Source organism: Cervus elaphus, chromosome 18 (assembly GCF_910594005.1).
Source record: "Cervus elaphus chromosome 18, mCerEla1.1, whole genome shotgun sequence".
Lineage (NCBI taxonomy): Eukaryota > Metazoa > Chordata > Mammalia > Artiodactyla > Cervidae > Cervus > Cervus elaphus.
In genome coordinates this window covers 19005901-19015943 of record NC_057832.1, presented here as the reverse complement: position 1 = coordinate 19015943, position 10043 = coordinate 19005901, and the positions used below count along the sequence as shown (strand labels likewise).

At 45.8% G+C, this 10043-nt stretch overlaps 1 protein-coding gene across 3 annotated transcripts in view; it reads right to left on the bottom strand.

Annotated features, from left to right (window-relative positions):
* Positions 1-5143: 5143 nt before the first annotated feature.
* CDK14 (cyclin dependent kinase 14) overlaps positions 5144-10043 on the bottom strand; it is a 638693-nt gene continuing 633793 nt past the window's right edge. For 2 of the 3 annotated variants that reach the window (XM_043873240.1, XM_043873242.1), the window contains one exon: positions 5144-8509. The gene's annotated coding sequence lies outside the window, so the exon portion shown is untranslated. Of the gene's footprint in view, positions 8532-10043 lie in introns of all 3 variants that reach the window. The other variant, XM_043873241.1, reaches the window with a different exon arrangement.

Sequence of the window (10043 nt, the reverse complement as noted above, 5' to 3'; positions counted from 1 at the left end):
ACAATATACCCACAATTTTTTGACATTCTTTTCACCAAAAGATGGAGTCTAATTCTCCTCCCTTTAAATATAGGCTGGACTTTGTGACTCACTTCTAACAGACGCAATGCCAGGTCATAAAAAGCAATACACCTTCTCCCTGGTTCTCCTCTTCTCTTGGTGCATGTGTTGGGAGCCCGGAGCCACTGTATCAACTTGCGCCATCATGCTTAAGAGACCTTGTGGAGGAATCACATTCAGTCAGAGGTGCTCTGCCCTGGTTGTTTCAGCTCCCAGCTCTTTGCGACTTCCCAACTCTGGCACCAGATATGTGAGTTGTTGTTCATTTGCTCAATCGTGTCTGATTTTTTTTGGCCTGCAGCACACCAGGCTTCCCTGTCCTTCACCATCTCCCGGAGCTTGCTCAAACTCATGTCCATTGAGTCGGTGATGCCATCCAACTATCTCATCCTCTGTTGCCCCCTTCTCCTCCTGCCCTTAGTCTTTCCCAGCTGCAGGTCTTTTCCAACCAGGTGGCTCTTTGCATTAGGTGGCCAAAGGATTGGAGCTTTAGCTTCAGTGTCAGTCCTTCCAATGAATATTCAGGGTTGATTTCCTGTAGATATGTGAGTGATGAGCCTTAAACATGACCCTGGCTAAGCCACCATCTGACTGCAGTCTCATGAGAAATCTCAAGCCAGAACAACCCAACTGAACTGTTCCTGATCTCCTGACTCACAGAATTATGGGAGATATTAATAATAAATAACTTGTGTTTTTTTTTAATAACTTGTTTTTAAGACACTAAATTTTGGGGTGATTTGTTAAGCAGCAATAGATAATCAGAACCTGGGGTACCAGTCACATTCTATTCTGCATAAGTGGGAATCCCTGGGGTTCTTTAGCAAGATGGTAACCCAGGAGCGTGTGCAAAGCCAGTTGTCAGTGTGGGTTGACATGCATATGTGCTTAGTCACTCACTCATGTCTGACTCTTTGCAACCCCATGGACTGTAGCCCACCAGGCTCCTCTGTCCATGGGATTTTCCAGGCAAGAATACTTGAGTGGGTTGCCATTCCCTTCTCCAGGGGATCTTCCCAATTTAGGGATCAGACACCCAGGTCTCCTGCATTGTAGGTAGATGTTTTACTGTCTGAGCTACCATGGAGTTTTCCCTCGAAACATCCTCCCAAAGTGTATATAGCTGATGCCCAGGGGCTGACCTAGGAGTGGCTGGTTGCCAAGGATATGGACAGGCTATGGATGTGGGGGACTGGGGTGTTCACACGCATGCATGCTACATGCCGCCATGTTTTGGTAAACTTAGAGGAGTCGAAGAATTCTAAGTGCAAACCTGGCTTTCTAGGTCATTATGAAGATGTATTTGTCAAGGTAAGAGAATAGGACTTACTTAATATTTTGTCAGTTGCATTTGGAGTTTGAAATATTTAGTTATATGGTAAGTGGGCTTCCATTTTGACTCTGCTCTGGGTCCTGCAAGTGTCAGGGTTGGTCCTGGCCTACCCCATCACCAGGGTCCATTTTAAACCAAGGAAAGCAAACCACAGCCTCTGGGACAAATCCCTGCCCACTGCATGTTATTATACAGGCTGTGAGTAGCCAATGGGCTTTACTTTTAAAATAGCTTTTAAAAATCAAAAGCAAAATATTTTGTGACATATATATATGAAAATTACATGAAATTCAAACTTCAGTGCCCCATAAATTGTTTTATGGGAACACAGCCATGCTCACTCATTTATGTATCAGGCATGGCTGCTTTCACTCTAACAGAATAGTGAGTCAACAGTATAGTGAGCCGACAGACTGTGCAGCTCAGAAAGTGGAATACATTTACTGTCTGTCTGGCTCTTAGAGAAAGTCTGTCTGCTCGCTTCCTGGAAGAGCAGACAGGAGGAAGGGAAGAGTCTTGCAGTTCTCACGTGGGGTGCATGACAGAAATACCTGTTGAGCACCCAAACAGACCAGTGCCAGGGACCCACCCTCCATATTTCTACAATGAATGGGTCTGGGGTATGGGTGCTTTCCAAACCTTCCCACGATTCTACTGAGAGCAGAGTTGCGAGCCACTGGGCCGAGGGGACTGGTTACCTAAGGGTCTGAATTTCCCAAATGTTCGGCAGAATAAGAACTTGTTCTTGCTTGCCCCAAGGCTTTGCAAGCTACCCAGTTACTCCACCTGGCCGGAGATGGAGGGAGAGAAGAGTCATTGTTTCACACAGTAGTAGGATGTATAAGCTAAGCTGTGCGTGAGCAAGCTAAGTGGCTTCACTTGTGTCTGACTCCTTGCAACCCTATGGATGGTAGCCTGCCAGGCTTCACAGTCAGTTCTCCAGGCAAGAACACTGAAGTGGGTTGTCAGATCCTCCTCCAGGGGATCTTACCCACCCAGGGAGGGAACTCATGTTTCTTACATCTCTTGCATTGGCAGGCAGGTTCTTTACCACTAGTGCCACCTGGGAAGCCCTCAAACTAAGCTGCATTTGAACCTCAATCCTTGAACAGCTGCTTCAAACACATGTCCCCGGATGTCCCCAGCATCGCCCGCATCACTCGGGCAGGCATACCTTGACCTGCTACAGTAGGTACCCCCGCCGGGTCCCTTCTCAGGATTCACTCCAACAGGGAAGCCTTACCCCATCTTTGCCGCGTGCCCGCTGTAATTACTGGTGGTCTCACAGGGAAGGAGAAAAGAGACAACTCTATCAGAATCCCATTCTCCACCGGCACACTCAGCACCGTCAGCGGAGGCTGGCTCGGGGGCTGCAGGCCTGCTCCGCGCTATTATTGAGCCTGGCTTCGGCTCAGCATGACTCAACGCAGACAATATAGCACGCGGAGAGCGCCGGGGATGAGCAGTAAATAGGAAGCCTGGGATTTTTTTTTTTTTTAATCTTGTCAGTTTTCTCCTGATTTGTGTCCTTTATCCCAGCCCCCTCTGCTGTATAAGCTCCTCAGAGCTAATGCCCATAACGCCACCACCCACTGGTAGCAGCAGGCTACCGGACCACGGCGGGGCCTCGTGGCGGAGCTTTCACAATGCCCGCCATTCTTCAGCGACCGGGACGCGTTAACCTAAGTGGCACCGGCTTGCTCCAACACCTTTCCCTCTGGTTTCTCTTTCCTCTGGGGACCGACAGCAAGTGGAGGAGGGCCGCCCCCCCGACTCGCATGGCTTGCCTCCAGGAGCCTACATCACATGCCCCCACCTGGCCGAGCTGGGACCGCCCCCCGGCCCGCACCTGCTGGAAAAGCACGCAGAGACACTGGGCAAGTGTGGAGCTGAAAGATGATCGTCGCCTCGACCGCTTCCAAAGCTAGAAGTATTTCTCAAAGCTATTTCTTTGGCCTCCTGTAGATCCCAGCTCTCCACCTGCTTGTGGGATGACGTCACCCCGGGTACGCAGCGCAGCCCCGCCCCGCCCCCAGGCTACTGGGAATGACGTCAGCGACGGGCATCTATCAGCTCTCCTGCCAGTCACCAACGTGGGCTGATGCTGGTTTGGTTCTCTTGAAACTGCCGCAAGGAACATGTTATTGTTCCGACCCTTGTACAGTTCTAATCAGTTTCCAAGGTCACTCGTGGCTCCCATTTAACTAAGAAATGTGCCTATTATCTCCACCTTGGCTCCCATGAAGTCTGCCACTACGCCAAGGGGTCCCCAACCCTCTCTGCAAACAAGCCCGTGACCTGTCAGGAACCCCACCACAGCGGGTGAGTGGTGGGTGAGCTGATCAAAGCTTCATCTGCCCCTCCCCATCGCTCCCCATCACTGGCATTACCACCTGAACCACCCTGTTTCCCTCCCCCGCCCCCAACCCCACCGCCCTGGCCATGGAAAAAAATTGTCAACCATGAGACCAGTCCCTGGCGCCCAAAAGGCTGGGTACTGCAGCTCTACACCGCCCCCGACTCAGAACCCACTGGGGAGGCTGGAGCTGCGTGCAAACGTACGTGCCTTTGACATAGATGACTAGATGCTTCAGGGAAACAGCAGGGGCAGTTGAGGCTGGAGATGCAGCGCTCTCATGGGCTCTTGCAGCATGCAATTCACATCAACTGGGAACACTTAAATTTGGTTCTGTGACAGCGTCAGCTTGTGGGGGCTTATAAACCGTAACATCGGAAAAGGAGCAAGGGAAGGGACCCCTGAAGTACCTGTTGCTGGTGGGTGAGGGTCTGCTTGGGGGAGAAGGCCAGGGGTCCAGCTCCTCTTAACATGAGATATGAATTTTGATATTTTCTCTTCAAGGAGAAACATTTAAAAATCACCCAACTGCCCAGAAGTTGATGACTCTATCTGGTGTGAACTTTATTATCAATTCATGGGGATTTGTTTGGGGTTATGAAGATCCAACAAGAAAGAAGAGGTGGTGATAGAAATGAGACCGGCCTCCCCAGGTGGCACGGTCCATCCCAGTGCAGCGCCCAGCAGTGCTGGGTCGGGTGCGGGCACCCGCTCGGCAGGGTTCAGAGACGTGTGCTCAGCTCCAAAAACAGTAATGCCTCCGACAGATGTCAGCACGGTCAGGCTTTGATTCGTATTCAGTGGAGGGTAACCTATTCACCTTTCTCCTTTGCCTTTGTCAATCCTAAAGGAAATCAGCCCTGAATATTCATTGGAAGGACGGATGCTGAAGCTGAAGCCCCAATACTTTGGCCACCTGATGCGAACAGCCAACTTGTTGGAAAAGACCCTGATGCTAGGAAAGACTGAGGGCAGGAGGAGAAGGGATCAACCAAGGGTGAGATGGCGTCACCAGGTCAGTGGACATGAGTTTGAGCAAACCAAGGAAAGGGAGAGTTTAACAGACACCTGGAACACCCCAGCTAACTCACCCCTCTGCACATCCAAAAGCACTGTGTACTTGGTCTCTTATTTGTACTTTTTTTCTTCCTTTTTCCCCTCCTCATTTTTTTTTTTTTTTTTTTGGCCACATGTGTGGCTTGTGGGATCTTAGGTCACCAGTGAGGGATTGAACCTGGGCCCCCTGAACTGGAAGCTGGGAGCCTTAACCACTGACTGTCAGGGATGTCCCTACACTCTTTAAGCATGGTTGTGTCTAAGAGTTTTTAAGATGTTTCTTTGATGGAATATAAGGTGTTATTTGATACTCACCAAGAAGATGTACCAAGAAAATGTACAGAGATTCTGCTATACTTTATTCCATATCATGTTACAAGAAAACAACAGTGACAGTTGACAAACCATTACGTCTTTCATAATACAGACAAATTACAACTGGTAACAAATATGCAACATGTATTATTCCATTCTCCTTTACTATGTGTCATTTTGAAGGATAATCGTTTTCTGAATGATGCTAGCTCATTTCTTAGGTACCAACTGCCTGTTAGAAAGTACACATTTCAGTGTATCATATTAAAAAAAAGATAAAAGAAAAATTTAAAAAATCCACTCCCAACTAGAGAATTTAGTTTTCGTATGTGCCTCTAAAATATGCTGCTATAGGAAGGGAATGAGGAGATTGCTTATTTGATTTGATTTTGTTTGGTTTGGTTTTTGGTGTCTGAGAAAACTGCAAGGCAGTAGCATATATGGTTTCCTCTGCCTACAAGCTGGTAAGGGAGATGGAAGTTCTATGCAATTATGCAGCATATTCCTATGTATAAGGGGCAGGCAATAATCTACCCCAGTATGTACAGCCTAAACATCCTCTTATATAACAAAGATTACAAAACCAGTAATATTCACAGGTGATTATCTTGTGTAGACTCATTACTAAGGTATTGATTACACTGGCTATCACGTACACACTGAGGAAAGGACACCCAGAGACCGTGCTTCCTCTGCAAGCTTGGAGGGTCCTCTGGGGTCTCTTCTTGTCACTCTTGGGAGGTAGAAATAGCTTCTCACCCTTGTGTCACTGGATGGACAGCCATTCCCGCCTGATACCCCTGTTTATTTTTATTTTCTGAGTACTGCAAACATTTTTTTTTTTCATGTCCTGTGCATCTTGTATTTTTTAGTCAACCAAACTCTTCCTTCAAGACAATGGTAACGAAGTCCCAGGTTTCCTTTCGGAGCACCGTGTAGTCATGTCATGCGGATGTAGCTACCATGCTAACATGTTCTAACTATTCCAGCTGTTTGAACTGTTTGAACCTTCATATAAAAATATCTCACAAAACATTCCAGTGCTTTCTCAACAGAATAATAAATCTGCTCATGAACACAGTCTGGAGTGATTTTCATGGCTGTCCTCAGTGAGAGGAGGGGAAAAAAAGGAAAAGTTAGTTGCAAGTGGGAGAGGAAAGAGAAGGAAACTTTGGATGTCCTGTACCAATGGCAAGCAAGGGGAACCAGAAATCTCCTAAGTGAGACCCTTCTGAAACATGTCACTGTATGTAATAAAACATATTCCTTCTACTGAGAAGTATCACATTTCATTTTGCAAGAGAAACTGCCAGTAATAGGGTCATAGATCTGTGAATAACTTCACATTTCTAACTGAAGTCTTTAAACATTAAATATCTTCAAATTTTCAAGTTAGAAAGCTTATTATGTAGCAAGACTTCATCATCGGTTGCCCTTCGTTTAAACTTCATTAAGTACAAAAGCTGTGCCTCTCCCCTAAAATGAATAATTCAGACAAATCACAGGAAAGGCTTGTTTTCTGACTGCAGGTCAAGTTTTCTTTCCATACTTACTTTAAGAAATCCTAATGTAAATACACGTGAAGTAAAAATCCCTCTGCAGACTTCCAAAGAGTTGGAATGTGTGAAAGAAGAATGGGAAGGAGTTCTAGGTGGCAAACAGTAAACACTCTGGCCCTGGATAACTTTTCCTCTCTTTAAAATCAACCAGTAAATGGCTTAGCACTTGGAAGCTTACAATGAATGCTACTTTGGGGACAAGATCAATTGTGACCTTAACATCTATACTCACATCCCATTCCAGGGAAAGTACCATTTTCATGTTAAGAAATTCTGGGTCTGATTTCCTAAGTGTACTGGGTTTGACCACAGAAAAGCTTTTTCTTCACCTGACGCTCAGGGAAAAGTCTTTGTCAAGCTGGCTGGTAATTCCTATTCTTGATCCTAGAAAGTGCAACTCTCCTCTCTAACAGGAAATGTAAAACGATGTACACGCCAGGATTTCCATGGGAACTGGTGTCCTGAGGAGCTAGGTTTCATGATCTAGGTGAAGCTTCCCAACTTCCCCATTAGCCTCCGTGTTATTTGGCATCTGCAGCGAGGGCTGCCCCACCAGGAACAGACCTGTGCCAGGCAGCTCTCCCCTGCATCAAAGTCCGCATGCGCAATCCACATCTCGCTCCATGTCACATATTTGCCTTCATTCTCCAAGGTCTCTCAACTTCTTAAACAAGGGAAGCTGGGCCTTTCTTTTTTCCCCCCTTTTCCATCTTTAAAGCAAGACTCCAGCCTTGTTTCTAACACCGGCATCCGTACAGTTATTCCCGGAGACTGTTTACAGTTAGGGTACCCAATGATGCCTTCCAATCAGCTTGGAATGTTTAAAAAAAAAAATGTGGTTCAAAGGTGCTTTGGTGTAAATGAGCAAATTTCACACTCTGGATAACTTGGTAATCTGCTTTTTCAATGTTGACTAGTAAAGACAGTACTTGGGGCTCATCCAGAAGATATAATTCTTTTGCACCCACGATTCAAAGGTTCTGTTCTTCACTTTTCACCATTTAGAAAATACAAAGCATAAGAAAGTGGATGGAAAAAATAAGATGTTGACAAGACCCAGAAAACACGTAAAAAGTTACCTCCATTTCCAGAGGTTCAAAAGGAAGCGATTTATCCCTGTCTTTGTTCTTAATGTTTCATATTTGTTTCTTCACTTCCAGCCTGCTCGGAGAACAGTCATGCTATGTGGCTTGAAAATGCTAAGCAGATTCCGATATCCTATATAAATGTGCAGTTGTTTCCGAGAAAAAAAAAAAAGCACATTTGCAAATGTTCTCAAAAGGGAAGAGACAAGTGGGGCTCCACCGCCAGAGACCAAGTTGTCAAGTCAGTCAGAGAACATGGGTTTGCTTCAGCTACAATTTTCCTTCCTGGTGGCTGCAAAATGTGCACTGCTCTCAAAGAAAACACACATTGTTTTATGCCACTATGTGGCTTTCAAGTACAGACATTACTGAAGAAGTGTGAACACCGAGTGTGTTGTCTTAATGTATTTAAGACATGGCTGGTGAAAGCATAAAAACCTTTACAGAGACGCTGCGGTGCAGAGGGAAATCAAACAAAATCAAACACAAAAGACTGAAAAGAATACATGCCATGTATCAGTAAGCAAAACTTAATCTTCACATAGTTCTTGGAAATCACAAGGTATCCAAATGCGTGCAAGGTTTTAAATAAATTGCAGAGAAAACGGGGTCTTGCCAGCTTCAATTTTCTTCTAAGTGAAATCCACCCCAGGGAGTGAAAGGAAACTGATCCATGATTCCCTTCATATTATTGGCCACTTCATTAATTTTTTTTTTTCCTCCCCAGAACGATGACAACTTAATCCTGAAAGGAGGAAAAGAGAAAACTGTTATATGTTAAAAAACAAAACAAATAAATCTTATATCATTCTTTTCCAAAATTACACAAGACATCGAAAGTGGTCAGGCCAAAGCAAACCTGTCCATTTTTTTTTTTCCCACGGCTACCTCGAGCATTCTCTTTAGCCAAGACAGTGCTTATAATACGATAAACAAATGTTCTGACTGTATTTTCTTCCATTAAAATAATTCACCTCCATGAATTTAAATGGTCTAACCTCCTCTTGGATTATTTAGAGAAAAAGAAATTCAGCAAATCTCCTTCCCCAAGTCATTAGCACTAATACTGGTCTTAATTAAGTGCCTGTGGCATCATACAGATCATTAAAAGGACAGATCATATTCATTTTTTGGACACGAAATAGAAAAATGGATCACATTCTTTTTTAAAAAAATCCAGTTGCATATAAGTGCACGGTTCTAACTATCAGACCTAGTTTCAGCCGAATGAAAATTGACCAGCATGACCTGAATTGCCAGGCTCTTCCCACCATCCTGCATACAACTGGGGGTTTCCAGTGATGCCTGCTTAAATTCGGTAACTGCTTCCGAATGGAATGTGAACCATCCAAGAAAGCAGGAATGTTCACTCTGCTTCTCTCTCTGTTTCTTTTTGGCCCTTCAGCATTTTCATTGAGTTTCTAGGATAGGAAAAGAATGTCTTGCTAGGAAGGGTGAAAAGAAATGCTGCCAAGGTCAAGGCACACAGCCGAGAAATTCGATCCATCAGCTCCATGGAGGCCCAGGACCAACTCATTATCTCAGTAGAGAAGCTGGAGGTCACCTGGCCCCTTCCACAGTGCCACATGATCATCCTCCTGGGCAGACAGGACCCCATGGCCCCCGTCGAGACCTCAGAGCGCAGTTGCCCTACCGCTGGCCTTGGAGGCTGTGCTGCCAAGCATGTCATCCTGAGTGGCACGACCTTGACCAGGGAAGCAGAAAGCTCCCCCATCTGACAGCGAGGAACCATTAGAATAGCATCCTTTCCGCCCTCTACTCATCCCCCTCCCCCCACGTACTATAAGGATTTTTAAAAGGTTAACTTCCCACCTTGTTTTAAAAATTGACATGAAATTCATGTAACACAGAATTAACCATCTTAAAAGTATGCAATCCCTGAGTTGGGAAGATCCCTTGGAGAAGGCCAGGGCAACCCACTCCAGTATTCCTGCCTGGAAAATCCCATGGACAGAGGAGCCTGGAGGGCTACAGTCCATGGGGTTGCAAAGAGTCGGACACGACTGAGCGACTGAGCGTGCATGCAAAGCATATAAATAACTGGCATTAGTGCATTCACACGGAGAAGGCAATGGCGCCCCACTCCAGTACTCTCGCCCAGAAAATCCCATGAACGGAGGAGCCTGGTGGGCTGCAGTCCATGAGGTCACAAAGAGTCGGACACGATGGAGCGACTTCACTTTCACTTTTCACTTTCATGCATTGGAGAAGGAAATGGCAACCCACTCCAGTGTTCTTGCCTGGAGAATCCCAGGGAC